This window comes from Mustela lutreola, chromosome 1 (genome assembly GCF_030435805.1).
Source record: "Mustela lutreola isolate mMusLut2 chromosome 1, mMusLut2.pri, whole genome shotgun sequence".
Taxonomy (NCBI): Eukaryota; Metazoa; Chordata; class Mammalia; order Carnivora; family Mustelidae; genus Mustela; species Mustela lutreola.
In genome coordinates, this window is record NC_081290.1 from 160,641,512 (window position 1) to 160,657,096 (window position 15,585).

At 42.8% G+C, this 15,585-nt stretch overlaps 1 pseudogene; it reads right to left on the reverse strand.

Moving 5' to 3' along the window:
• Nucleotides 1-14,541: 14,541 nt before the first annotated feature.
• LOC131827743 (ferritin light chain-like) lies at nt 14,542-15,087 on the reverse strand (annotated as a pseudogene).
• Between the last annotated feature and the right edge of the window lie 498 nt (nt 15,088-15,585).

The window sequence follows — 15,585 nt, forward strand, 5'->3', positions numbered from 1 at the left end:
TCAAATAAATAAATGACATCTTAAAAAAAAAAAGTTTTTTTTTTTTCTCTCCTTTCTTTTCTGTTTCCTTCCTTCCTATTTTTTTTTAATTTAAAAATTTTCAGTGGCTCTCCTAAGGAGTTGAAAATGTGAGAGAAGTGGGATGAGAAATTAGGGAACCACAGCATCCTGGGCTTTGAAGAGTCTCTGTGAACCTTGCCAGCCCAGCCTCTTTCATCCGGACCGCACGGCATGACGGCTAAATCCAGATAAATGGGCAGCTCTCCTTTTAGACAGATACAGCGAAGTAGAGTCCACTGTGAACTAAATCAATTTAGACCTACAAAAGCAAATCCCAAAATAGCAGCCTGGAGTTTATGAAAATGAATCCAAGTCTGAGTGCTCTGGGAAAAATAGATGACCAGGAATAGACTGCGCTGTGAAACTGTGAGAGTGCTTTGCAGCTGCGGCTTCCATTTCACTCTGGTCCTTGCTGAGGAAATGGGAAGGTAGCCTACTTTGTGCTAACTAAAGAATTAACGATTCCATTAATTAGCTGCACGGATTTTCTCTGCAGCTTCAATGTAGGCCACGGAGAAACATGATGGATGCATCTTCCCTAGATGGCCTTAAAGCTCTGTAGCAGCCAAGGAGGGAGAAGCAGAGGCTTTGGAGTCTAGGCGCTGATTGGAGGAACTGAAAGCACCTTGTGGCCTCCAGGACAGTGTTTCCCAAACTGGTTCCAGGGCGTACTAGTGTTCCGGGGAAAACGAAGTTCCGTGGTAAAATGAGGGAAATAAGGCTATATCGCCATCTCAAAGATTCCCAAAGCATATCGTTCTCTTAAAGGCTTTTAGAAGTCCTGCAGCAAATACCTTGGCTCTGTTTAAATCTGTTTTCTAGGATGTAGTTGTCTGTGGAGTCCTCCACCACCTTCTCGCCCTATGCTGTGAACTTGTGGACACGATCACACCAAGAGACAGTAATTTCAGAAATGTTGAGATAGCCCCTTCCCTTTACAGATGAGGAGACTAAGGACCAGAGAGGTGGGACAATTCCTTCAGAAGTCACGGCACGAGTCCCTGGGAGCCAAGGCGAAACCGAGGAGAAAGCGGGGCATTTGGAATGAGACAGACCTGGGTTCAAATCCCTGCTCCGCTGCTGTCTAACGAGGAGATCTTGGGCAATATCGTAATTTCTTCTGAACCTTGATATTTTTATTTGTAAGACAGGCAATATAGCACGGGTATCCTGGGACTGTTACCTTTGAAATGTGCTGTGAGTTGATGGCTCCATTAGCGAATAGGTGGAAGCCTATAGGTATCAGAACAAGGACAAGCAGGGTGCCAGACTGACTGTGAGATGAATGGAATCCCGTGGCTGGGGGCCTGGCTGAGCTGTGGGATTGGCTCTAGACTAGGATCCGGACCGGGAGTGCTACTTTAGAAGGAGGAGGAGGTCGCCAGGCTGGGAACCAGACAGCGCTAATTGGTAGTTCCCCACAAGGAAGCGTGATTAGAAGGTAGAGACAATGCCTCACTTTCAGACAACACAACACCCCCTTCCTCTTCTACCCTGTGTTACAAACTGAAGTAGCTGGACCAGAGAAGGGGGAGGTTGGGTAGGGAGGAGTCTAAGCCATCAGTGAGAGAGGATCATCGTTTTTCTTTGTTCTTTGTTTCCATGCCGGTGAGAATGTGCGGTGTTTTAGAGTGTCACCCACTAAACAGAATGGTGACTTAGACTTTATTAATTATAAATGAGTAGCAATTTGCATGGATTATTATGTTTCATGTTCTACTAGGCTTCGGATAAATTATATATAGCCTCTCTGGGGGTGTTGGGATATTTTAGACCGGGAAGAAGGTGTTGCAGCGTGATCTCCCCTAAAGCAAACTAGTGCTCATATTTATGGGGTGGGTTTTCCCATCATCCTTATTCCTGGCATATTCTCCCACACCATGGGCTCTATGTGGGTCAGCTCCCCTCCTCTGCGCTGCCACAGCTCCCCTGTAGCATGCTTCCTCGAAAGTACTCAAATAACGTGGCCATGTTCTATGTGTCTCTCCCACCATTCAGCGTCAGAATACTTTAAGAGAAAAAGTCTCCTCCATCTGTTTCTTCCCTCAGCCCCTGGGGCAGCACGTGCTCTGAGTCAGTGCTTAATAAAGGTGAATTGAGAAAACAAAGGACTGAACTGATGGTGCTGAGCTTTTTTTCACCTCCATAGATCATTGTTTTTTGTCCTGAAAATAATCTCTGCTTCTTTATCGAGACACCATGGGCACATATTGCCATATAGGGTAAGGTGTATAAGGTGATGATTTGATCCACAATTTGATACATGGATACATTGCAAAACGATGACCACAAGGTTAGTTACTGCCTTTTTTTTTTTTTTTAAGATTTTATTTATTTATTTGACAGAGAGAGAGCTCACAAGTAGGCAGAGAGGCAGGCAGAGAGAGAGGGAGAAGCAGGCTTCCCGCTGAGCAGAGAGCCCAATGCGGGGCTTGATCCCAGGACCCTGAGACCATGACCCGAGCTGAAGGCAGAGGCCCAACCCACTGAGCCACCCAGGTGCCCCTAGTTACCACTTCTATCATCTTTGCAAAATGACCAATTATTTACTTCCTGTAGATCATCGGTCTTTTACAGATGTGAATTGTCATTCCTGTTTTATAGATGAAGGCTAGCAGCCCGACTTTTAAGTGAACATGCCCAAACATGTACTCTCTGAATGAGTACCGTCTCTACTATGGCATCCTCCTGGCACTCTGCGTTGTTGTGGCAGAGGGACTGTGGCTGTGGATGTCGGCGTCCTCGGTGCCCACAACTCTTTTATGGCAGATTTCGCTTGTGAAATCAGTTCTGAGTCATTTGGAGCAAAATCTGGTGGAAGAAGTTGAGTGACCCAACTTGCAAATGCCATTTCCGTTTCGAAAGAAAGTCCTAGCTGACACAGATCAGAGGCAATCCCAAGGAGAAATTCTGAATACCTTGTGAGCAATGATAATGTCAATGGAACAAGTATATAGAATTAGGAGAGGAGAGAAGTCATTTAGATTCATGAATTCTAGTGTTTTGGTGTGAAAAACCTCTTTAATATGGAATCAAAGTATTCAAAGCCAGGTTCAAATAACAAATGAGAGTGATAAATTCAGTCCTTTGAAATGAACTTTCTTTTCTGGCCAGACCTGGGTTCAGGCTCCCAAGTTGGTTCCCCTGCAGCCACTGATAACATCACGGGCACCTCCAGAGCCTTTCCTGGCATTGTTCTGGGTGTCATTGATGTTAAGCAAATGGGGAAGGAAATGCAATTCAGAGCTCACAAAGTTAAGGCGAACTGATTTTTAAGTTCATGACTTTCAAATCCATGGTACGAAAGCATATGCATGTTAGCTAACTAGGTATGTGAAGATGAAGTTATTGCCCTTGGATCTGGTCTTCCCTTTTAATGGGAAATGCATGTTAATGAATGTTTTTGAAACATGAAACTAATTTTACTGCACGAGGAGGCTTGTTCCCATGCATTTTTGGTTTAATGCCTTACTATATGTTTGTGTGAAAAGAATGTAATAAGATTCTGGAAAATCAAAGGTCTTGTGAACTCTGAGCCTATTTAATTCAGGAAATGTTTATTAAATACTTGTGTGTTCCAGGCAGTGTCGTAGGACCTAGGCACGGAAGAGGAGTGAGACATGGGGCATATGCTAAAGTAATTCACGACCCGATAATAGGATTGACGGGAATGCAAGTAAATGGCCAAAAAAAAGGGCTAGAAGAGCAGTGTGAACAAGAGATAGGGATGTAGGTGGGGGGATGGAAGAGGCCTTGAGGGCACCAGCAATATTTTAGTTGACCCATAAAGGACAGATTAAATCTTAAGTGCGATGGAGATTGTGGGCCTGATGGGAAATCCAGATGGAAGAAAGAGAGTAAGTTAGGACCTGGAAAATGTAGAGGATCCTGGTGACACAGTGCCTGATCCAGTCTCCCTGACCACTGGGGTGGGGGTGGGGGAATAGAGGCATCCACTCTGAGAGAGAGAATGCCAGAGAATGGGTGCCTGAACTGGTCTCCATGTTCTCATACTGTGGGGTTCCCCTTCCCTCTGCTTTCCCTCAGACCTGAGTGATTTCAGGTGCTGTCCCACAGAGCTTGTAAAAACACTGATTCATACTAACATGACTTCACTCCTCCTGCATATGTCTACATCTTAAAGGGAAAAAATTTAAGAACTCAATGATGGAGCTGATGGAGTTACTTTTTTATAGGAGAATTTTAAAGATTTCTTTCTTTAAGAGGGAGGGGCAGAAAGAGTGAGAGAGAGAGAGAAAGAGAATCCCAAGCCGACACCTCACTGAACCTGGAGCCCAACATGGGGTCGATCTCACCCCTCTGAGGTCATGACTTGAGCCCAAACCAATAGTCAATGGAGTTACCCAGGCACCTCTACAGGAGAGTTTCATGCCTTAATCAAGGGGCCTGTAAGGAACATACTAGCCATGGGGGGGAGGGGTTGGGGCATTGCTGGAGCTCATAATCTCTTCATCACAGTGGGTATGTGAGCACTGAAGAAACAGGGACTCTGTTCAGGGGTGTGAATTCGGGGGACCAGAGGAGGGAGGTGGTAGATGAAAGCCCACGTTGGGATTGATGGTGTACGTCTCATCTTGGTATCTCCCAGTGAGCTCACCAATAAGCTGCATTTCTCCCTGGTGCTTATTTGTGTGCCAGTCTCCCATTTTTATCCTTTCTCATCTTCTTCCTTTAACTCCACCCGCTTTTTCCAGATCCAACACCGTCATACATCCACCATATGGCATGATGTTATAATTTGGCAAACACTGGTAAAATGAAATCAAACTCTCCTTTACATTGCCCTTTTCTTCCTTCTGTTGCTAGTTGTGGTTCTGTGGGAGGCTCACGCAGCTGGTAGCCTGTTGAAGGAGCCATAAAATGATGTAAGATGCCACTTTGGAAATAAACACATTGATCCTGCAAAATGCCTGAGCTTAACAGTGGATGGGAAATCCAGCAGAGACCTGAGACAGATGAGTTCATTGTGGTTGTGTTCTTTGGCATTAAAGCATATCGGTTACACGATATGTCACAAACCCACTATATCGAAGGCATGAAGTATTCCACTGAAATGCATTTTCAAAATCACTGAAGTTGTCATGTCACGGATAAAATGAACACTTTTCCATTTGAATCTTTATAAAACACACTCTCTCGCCTTCATTTTGTTTTAGAGTATTTTAGAAAGAACGTAAGGACAACCTTGAGCACATTTTTTCCTTTCTTTTAAACCAGAGCACATTTACAGAAAAATTGGAAATACTATACAAAAACACTCATTTTTCCTGAACCATTTGAGAGTAAGTTGGTGAAATGATGCCGCATCATTCCACTTAATATTTGTTATGGACTGAATGGTGTTCCCTTGATACTTTTCTGAGTCCCTATTTCTTGGGACTTCAGAATGTGACTGAATTTGGAGCTAGGGCCTTTAAAGAGGCAATTAAGTTAAAATGAGGGGATTGGGATGGGCCTAATCCAATGTGATGGGTGTCCTAATAGGAAGAGGAAATTTGGACACAGATGTGATACACAGGGAAGATGATGTGAAGACATGGAGATAATGGCCATCTACAAGCCAACGCCTGGAACAGACCCTTCCCTCACAGTCCTTAGGAGGAACCAACCCTACTGACATCTTGATCTTGGACTTCCAGCCTCCAGAGCTGTAAGAAAACACAATTCTGTAGTACATTGTTATGGCAAGCAGAGCAAATGAATGTATTACTGTAGTGGACATTTCCTACAAACATTTCCTACAAACACGGTATATTTCCACATACCCAACAATACAACCATCAGAACCAGAAAATTAATACATTACTCCCATCTAATCCTTAGCTCTCATTCAGGTTTCATGAGTTGTTCCTTTATAGTAAAAGGATCCAGTTGAGAAGCATGTCTTGCCTTTCGTAGGTCCTTAGTCCAGAATGGTTCCACCATTCCCCCTGACTTCTGTGACGCTAATGCTTTTCAAGGTTACAGGTCAATCATTTTGTAGAATGTCCTTCATTTCCTTTATCTCATGTTTTTTCACTATAATATTCAGATTATGCTCTTTTACAACAAAGATGGTAGATGATTTTCATTTGTCCTTCTCTAGGTGATGTTCACTCTGTCACTCGGTGAACGTGGTAACTGGCAGGCATGCCCTCTATAAATATTTTCCCTTTACAATCAGCAAGTATTTTGTGAAGAGTTTTTTGAAAATGAAAGTATTTTGTTCCTTCTCAAACTTTTATTTATTTATTTATTTATATCAATATGGGCTCAGCGTTTTCTGTTTTATTTAATGGTTTATTTATTTAATGTTTTATTTATTAATATGTTACTATCATTTCTTTTGATGCTTAAATGGCTCCCAATTTAGAAAATGGGAAGCCATAAGATAATTGACTTTCTCTTTCACTCAGCATAATCTTCTTCAGTCCCATTAGGAGAAGGAAGGGAAAAATGAAGGGGGTGGAAATCGGAAGGGGAGACAAACCATAGGAGACTGTGGATTCCAGGAAACAAACTGAGGGTTTTAGAGGGGAGGTTGGTGGGAGGATGGGTTGGCCCAGTGATGGGTCTTAAGAAGGGCATGTATTGCATGGAGCACTGGGTGTTATATGTAAAGAACGAATCTTGGAACACTACATCAAAAACTAATGACATACTGCATGGTGACTAACATAACATAATAAAAAATAGTAATTAAATAAAAAAGAAAATGGGAGCTTCTTCAAGATATCCTCTGTGTTCTCTTGCATTGTCCTAATATGCTTTGAACACTTTCTTGCTTTTTAACAAAGAAATATTCTAGGCCCATCTTGCGATTTTCCTGCTCTAGGCTTGGAATTAGCTATTTCTCCAAGGAGTATGAATTGTTTATAGTGGACAGTGGTAATCAGAATCCAAAATTAGGAAAGTAAGTATGCTCATTCCTTTTGAGGTATCACTGCTCCTGTGCCCTCTTAGGACAAAAGTAGAGAGCATGTGTGTAAATATATTCACACATATACATGTGCCTTTATTTATATGTTCATCTCTGCCTGCATCTATCTATGTATCTACCCATGTCTGTCTATCTACCTACCTTAAACATAGTGAATTCACACTGATACCTTCCATTTCAATTCACCATTACAGGGCTCTGACTTCCCACACTAGGCTGCCCACTCTCCTCACCTTCCTCAGGGTCCGATCCCCACACTGGGTGGCCCATACCACGGGAATGCCCTCCTCCCTTCATGTCCATCCCAGGCTCTAACACCTCACATAAAGGCCCTCTTTACACTGCTTGGGCTCTGGCCCCTGCACTGAGCAGCCCTCTCCATGTATGCATGTCTCAGACTGCTTGGACACTGAATTCTGCTTAGGTGCTCCCTTATCTCCACCCCGAACTTACCCTACAACCTTCCCTGCCCTATCTAATGGCTTTAGGATTGAGTTGTTCAGGATGGGAAGGGGGAGGGAAAACGAAGAGAAAAAAAAATCATACATAATCTCACTCATTTTAAGTAACTATTTTCATTGTAGTTCACTTTCAGCCTTGACATTGTATATATATAGGTTTTTTTTTTCTACAGTTATCATAGAGTAATGCAGTTGTTTTATATTTAAGGTTAACATTGAAACTCTTCTTATTTTTCTAATAGCTTTTATAAAAAGTTATGATTGACCATAGAAAATGCCTTAAGAAATAAGCCTTAATTTACTCCATCATTTCTCTCTTCCTGGTTATTTATGTTGTTTCTAATCGTTCCCATATAAATAATGCTGTAGGGGGATCTCCTCATGAATATAACTTTCCTTATCTGTTAGATTAATCTCCTTGGATGATACCTAGGAGTAGGATTATGTGGTTGGAGGACACGAATGCTCTTAAATATGTGCAAAGCACTTAGCTAAGTGTTTACCACCCAGCCAGTGTTCAACACATGTTTGTTGAATCCAAATAAGGATATCGCTTTCCAAAGGGGTGTTCCAAATTACTGTGCTGACCAGTGTTGTCAGTTTGATGGATGTGGACAAGTTTGATTTGGACAAGTTGCTTAACTTTTCTAAACCTCAGTTTCCCTAGAAAGTAGGGTAATCCACAGTCTAATGGTACTGTTAACTCCCAGTCCCTTCTCACGGGAGGCTCTGTGAAGTCCCTTATCTGTAGGTGGCTGAGGGAAACCAATGTCTGCCCAGTCTGGCTCAGACCCTGTCTGGTGCCCCTTGGTTCTATGTTGCCCACATAGCACGACCTTTGTCCTTCACAGGCACTTCCTGGTGTCACAGCTTTTAATGCTAATGGTAAAGTTCTTAGAACACCGACTGTTCCCTGCTTCCTGCTTCTCTTTTCGCCGCAGCCACAGCTGAGGTGGGCCCATTTCTCCATTCTGCTCAGCGGTGAATGAAGAGTCATAGACATGGCTCTGGATGATTTGAGTGGAAAGGAAGCATCATTCCAGAACAAGTAGAATCTAAAAATAATTTATTGACTATGTGGAAATCAGGAATGTATGATATTTGCTGTGTTCCATTGTAAAACATTGTCCTCTGTATTTTGTAGCCTGAGGATTTTTTGTTATTGTTGTTGGCAGTGGTGTGTTAATGGTTCCCTTAAGCCTTTTTGACTTTATTTTTTTAAAAAAGTTAAAAACATCAAAGCAATAAATGAAATAAAATGTGATCTAGTGCTACCAGATATTTAATAGAAAATGGCAGCTCTTCTCTATCCCTTCTTATCTTGATTGCTTCTCTGAGGCAACTACTTTTAACTCTTAGCCATTGTTTTCTTAATATCTGCCTCCATATTTCTAAATAACATTTTAAAATACAAGTTGTGTTGGCTCTGGTTTTTAGTAAAATAACTAGAGTGAATTTTGTTATTTGTTAAGAAGAAAACAGATGTATTAAAGGATTTAGGTGGCTTACTGAATTTGGGGGCATTCTAGAGAAAATGGATTGAAGCTGAACTTCTAGAAATAATGTCCCAGACCACACCACAGATTAGCCTGCTGAGGAAACTGTGGCTATTGACCGCAGAACCACAGTGCTGGATCCATCCTTAGGAAGCATGCCAGCCAGAGGTCTCTCAGTCAGTGTTCATGGGGGAGCCCATCAAGGCTACATGTCTATATATAGATGAATGTGTAAACTAAAACTCATTGTGCAGCTCCCCTTCAGCTCACTTCAGCCACCACCCACTCCAGCCCCTCACCAAGTGTTTCCTTTGCTTTCTCACTTCTTTCAAGTATGTATGTGTGGTTGGTGGAATCTAGCTGCAAGCTTAAATGTGAAAAGGGAAGCGTGTTGTTTTCTCACAGAGAGCTTGGTGACCCAGTGTGTGGGGTGCATGCTATCTACTTTTTCCAGTAGAATGTTAATATTATAGTATATTACTTATACTATATTAATAAATTGCTCATAGTTACTTTTTGATAGTCTGATAATTCCAACATCATTGCCATATCTGAGTCTGGTTCTGACATTTGCTTTGTCTCTTCAGACTGTGCTTTTTGACTTTAAGGATGTCTTGTAATTTTAGGTTGAAAGCCAGACATTATGCACTGGGTGAAAGATGCTGCAATAAATAGGCCATTAGCAATGTGGTGGTCAGGTGTGTGTGGGGAGTGTTCTACAGTCCTGTGATCAGGTCCTAGTCTTTTAGTGAGCATGGACTGCGACTGTGAACTTCATGCATGCTTCTCAATTCTTCCCTCCTAGGTAGGACAGGGTGGCTAGAGTCAGCTGGAGTTGGGTATTTCCCTTCCCCAAGGTCAGTTAGGTTTTGATAAAACCCCAGTAGATTAGGGTCGACTAAACAGTTTCTCCTAAAGTCAGGCCTTTTTAAGAAAAGAATGCTCCTTTTCTCCTTCTCCTGGAAGCACGAGAATAACTTTTTCTGATCTTTGCAGTGAGAACCTGGTAGAGCTATAGGAGGCAAAACTCACAAAAGGATGGGGTTCTCTTGCAACTGAGTCCCCCTTAAGTTTTAACTCTCAGACTTGTCCACTCTGATCCACCTCCAATTTATTATTTACTGTTCAGTTTTTCTATCCTCTGGGCACTGGTTCCTGCTGTGGTTTCTACCCTGGTGTGTTGTGATTCTTTGGATCTGTCTGCTTATCTCTCCAATTTTGGGTGAAGCACTTTGCCCTGTAACCTCAATTCTTTGATGAATCTAAGAAGATTTGTTGATTTTTAGTTTGTTCACTTTTTACTTGTGAGAACAGACCGATGACTTCCAAGCAGCTTACATGCTGAACTAGAAACTGGAAGTCCCCTCTTGACAGTTTTGGATGTTCTAAAATATTTCTCTGCCAGAAGATGACCAGTAAAATTAGAAAAACCCCATTCAACGTGGCAGGTTAATTTCATATGTGTTTAGTAGGTTTTATTCGAGACAGCCTGAAAGACTAGCAATGACATGGGCTTTGGAGTTACACCTGGTTTGGAAACCTGATGTGACTGATGTCTCCATGTGCAATTTTGGGACATGTTACCTATCCTCTCTGAGCATCAGTTTTCTAATACATAAAATGGAGGTTGGATTATACTTCTTATAGAATTGCATTACCACTGTTACTTTTGTTCGTAATTCAGAGAATGGGAGGCAGTTGGACAGGATGGTGAGGAAAATTTCTTCTTTCCTTTACTGTGTCTTTAATTTCTTCTATTTTCTAAAAGAAAAAGTTTTCTTTTTCTCTCTATATAAAGATAGAATCTATAGGGCTGTGCTATAGTATTACATTCTTCCATGAGCGTCAAGGAAACCCTGACATAGGCATCTGGCTGAAGTTTGTAAATTGGTGATTTCTGTTTCTAGCCAATTTTCTGAGTCACCAGAATAATTTGAAACTCCCTATATGTTCCATCAGTACTATGTTAAGTAGCATCTGGATTTTGAAGACCATGTTAGTAGTTAGGACATTACTGGGGTTAGAGTTGGGTTTGGCTACAGGAATTCCACAGCTTCTTTCCACCATGTCGTACTAAGTGAGGTACTTAGACTCCCAGTTCCTCATTATGAAGATTCTAGGACACACCCCGATGAGTACACTCAATTCATTTTTAATAGCCTTTCTTTGGCAGATGAGCTAAAAGGTCAACTGTTAATTAAGGTGGAGCAAAAATGAGGTGAGCACTGGCTGAGTCATGGGTTGGGACTTGGAGCACTTCCAAGCTGGAGATGGTTGGATCCAAGTAAGTTGGATCTGTTTCCTCCTGTTGCTATTGCCAAAGGCCCTCATGGAGGAGGGGAGGAAATGAGAACAAGAGGAGAAAGGGCAAAGGATAAGGAGAGGAGAGAGCAAGAGATAAAGAGGAAAGAGAGGTAAGAAGGAAACTGAACTTTATTGGGTGTTCCTCTCGTATCGGTAGCCATCCTATGCATTTCATGCTATTGCTCCTTAGAGCCATCCTCTAGGGTAGCCATCACTCCTGTTTGTCCAGTATCTGCTTTGTGCCATGTACTGCGTGATGGGCCTGGTGATGTAATAATGGATACTTTATTCACATCTGCCTGAACAGAAGGCGTTGACAGTCTGGTAGGAACTCTGACATTGAGAGAGTTTCCATACAGAACACTAAGTGCCTTTGGTATGTATAAGGAAGATGGAAGTGTTTTCAGGCTAGAGCAATTAGAATTGCCTTGAGGGAAGGAGGTCTGGAAAGAATAAGGTGTACGGGAAGAGGGTCCTCTAAGTAGAGGGAGAGGTCTATGCAAATTCATGAGGACATAGAACATCATCATACAGTTTGTTGTGGCTGGAAGTACAGGGAGTAGAGGAAGGGAGTGGCCTGATCACGGTGGGTCCTCTGGGCCAGCCCAAGTTGGGGTTTCATGATGAGGGGGAAAATACCTCAGCAAAGAAATGACTTGGTAGCAACCATCTTTTAGACAGGCTCCTTGGGCAGCATCATGCAAGATGGGTTGGAAGTGGTTGAGAGGGTGATTCCAGAGAAAAGTCTGCTTAAACAGTCTAGACACAGACCAATGCATGTCTGAATAAGACATTCCGGGTGAGAAAATTCACAGACTCTAGAGACTATTACAAAACAATAGAATTTAATGACTGATTGGATGGTGGTGGGAAGGATGAGGGAAATATAGGATAATACTCAAACTTCTGGGTAGGGTAATTAGGATCAGAGTAGCCTACTACCTCAAGTTAGAACTTGGTCCTGGCAATCACTCCTTACTGCATCTCTACTACAGTTGCCAAGGAAGTAGTGGTGACAAAATTGTTACTATTGGAACCAGTACTGGGGCTGGAGCATGTAGATAAGGGTCTAGCTCCTCTTCCTCGGAGTCTCAATATTGGAACATCCTATCTAGATGTGAGATAGAGGGGGAAAGCTGGCCAAGTCAACTTGCCTGTCCAACCACATTCACAAATGAGATGGAAGAGCAAGGAGTGTAGGATACACAGAATTTAGTTTACACTAATCTCATGCCACCAGTCAATGTGCTTCAGTCTATGTTTTGGATTAGGACCAATTTGTTTTGTAACTTTTCCACTTTGAGTGGGGTGGATGGAAAAGTAGGAGGCAAATGAAAAAAGGAACCAGAATTTTCTTGTCTATATTCTGGAGAAGAAATAGAGGAGAAACAGGCTTGAGATGGGGAGATGATAATTGTTCTCATACATATTTTTTAGAGATTTTATTTATTTATCTGACAGAGGGAGAGAGAGAGAGAGAGGGAGAGAGATTACAAGCAGGAGGAGCAGCAGGCAGAGAGAGAGGGAGAAGCAGGCTCCCGGCTGAGCAGGGAGCCTGATGCAGGGTTCAGTCCCAGGACCCAGGGACTATGACCCGAGCTGAAGGCAAATGCTCAGCTGACTGAGCCACCCAGGTACCCTAATCATTTCATTTTTGACATGCAGAGTCTGAGATGATTGTAGAACATCCATTACAAAGTTGAGAATAGAATTCTAGAGTTTGGGAGGAAGGTCTGGGCTAGAAAAATGGGTTATGGTATTATCAGAAAACAAGTGATAGTTGAAATCTTGTCTGTGGTTGACAAGAGAGGATGAAGAACAAACACCAGGAGCATGAAATTTAAGGCACAGGTGAGGAAGTCTGCTTGAGAAACTGAGTGCTGAGAAATTGACAGGTAGGAGAAAAACCTCAAGAGTGTGAGGTCTAGGAAGCTACAGGAAGAAGTCCTCAAGAAGAGCTGTCAGTAGGGTGTAAAGACAGGAAAGGAGCACTAAGAGAATGCCCTGGAACAGCTATGAAGAAAAGGTGGAAAGAGTAGGAAGGCATTGTCAAGCTGCCATGAGAGCACACCTAAAAATGGAACCCTATCAATCATGCCAGTCCCTATGAAAACGCCGCTTCAGCAACAGTCAACTATCAGATTGCTAGGATTGGGGATTTGCTGGGTGACTGTGGTGGGAGGACAAAAGGACCATGAGCCAAAAGTGTTGGGTTCCCATTCAAAAAGAAAGGAAGACATTTCAGGTGGGATGGGGAGACCCTAACAGGCCACAGAGTTCAAGAGACTTCCATGGGGTCTCTGTGCAATAAGAGAGTGGTGCAAAGGCAGGAAGATGAGGAGGCAGTGGTTTATAGACTGAAATGTTGGGGTTTAAAGTTTCAGATGCAAAACTGCTCCTCGGGATAACAAGAGCCACCGTAGTCATGGGAGTCGATTGTAGAAGGGGGAGGGAGTTGGAGTTTATTGTCTTTGAGGCTTGGGACTAAGAGGTTAGGGTTTAGAGGTGCTGCTCATGTGGAAACTGAATTCATTTAAGATGATAGCAGATCTAAAGTGGAGAGGAAGACAACGAGTATCAAAGTATTCAATGAATGCAGAAGCGTGATGCTCACTTTGGTGGATTATTGAGTAGAAGGAGGAATAACAAAATGGCTGGATCTTAAGAAAAAGGGATTTGGTATGGGAGGAAAAGAAACATCTTGAGAGCATTATTAGAGACTTAAAAGAATGCTGATACTACCTTTGGTGTCCCTGTAAGGGGATGAACACCCTCCATGAAAAGGGGAATGAATATCTTCAGGGAAGAGACAGGATTCAAACAGTCAAGGAAGTAGAGAGAACATTACAGAAGGAGGGTGTCATCCAGGAGGCGCCTTATATTGCGTATGTGTTTTCTGTTTCACCGACTTTTTTTTCTATTATTATTAATATACTGTTTAAATTATTATGGCTCTAGAATAAAATTTAATTTCTGGTGTTTGAAGTCCAACTTTGTTGCCCATTTTTTCCCTTCCAAGTTTCTTAGTTATTTTCACTTAATAAAATTATGTCACTGTTATTCAAACATTTTGAATAAATGCATATGGTGGACCTTTGAACAACCCAAGTTTGAATGGCACAGGTCAACTTACGTTTGGATTTTTTCTTCTTTTCCTGTGAAAAGCTATATTGTTTTCACTGGATTGATGGCTTGGGAGAGGCCAAGGTGGTTAAAAAGCTGCCTGCAGGGGGAGCCTCAGGCAGAAGCCCTGGCATTGAGGGGGATGCCAGGGGACCCCTCAAAGCCTGCTAGGCTCCTGAGGCTCCTGGGTGTGCTTGAGGGTGAGCCTTTCCAAGAGATACTCATCCAGCCCAGCCTGGGGACCAAGTCTGTGGAGTTTACCAGGTGGTCACCATCTTCTTGATGACTTGCGCCTGCTCACCCAGGCAGTTCTCCAGGAAGCTACAGAGATGAGGGTCTCTGTGAGTGGAACCCAGGACATGCAGATCCAAGAGGGCCTGCTTCAGGTTCTTCCCCAGGACGATGTGGATTCCATGGAATCCACGGCTTTATCCCATTCATTTTGGAACAGCTTCTGCATGTCCTGGAAAAGGGCGCAGCCCTGGGCTGGTTTTGCATATTCAAAGGATGCTGCCTGTCCTCATTTTTTCTCCTCTGCCAACTCTCAGAAGAAGTGGTCCACGCCCTCCAGAGCCAGATCTTCATGGTCAAAATAGAAACCCAGGGAGAGAAATGCGTAGGAGGCCTGCAGATGCACGTTGACCAAGCGGCTGATGGCAGCTTCCACCTCAGTGGAATAATTCTGATGCATCTGGGAGCTCATGGTTGCTCAGCAATAAGGAGCTAAGCTCAGAGGGTGGTATTGACTGGTTCCAGAGGCAGAGGATGGCTGAGAAGATGCCTCTAAAGGTCATGACTGGAAAAGAGGTTGGAGGGTGGTTGGAGGCTGAAAGAAGGGGTGTCCCTGGGTCTGTTCTGTCCAAGCACTTTCGAAGCAATGGACAGGTCTGGAGGATCATCAGAACCACTGCCTCTACAAGGATTTTTTAACAGTGTAGTGCTGTAAATGTAGTTTCTCTTCTTTATGATTTTCTTAATAACATTTTCTCTTCTCCATCTTACTTTATTGTAAGAATATGGTATGCAGTATGTGTAACATACAAAATACAGTGTTAATTGACTATGTTATCAGTAAAGCATCAGTCAACAGTAGGCTCTCAGTGGTTAAATTTGGGGGAAGTCCAAAGTTATGTGCAGATTTTTGATTATATGCCAGAGTTGGTCCCCTAACCCCCAGGTTGTGTAAGGGTCAACTGTACTT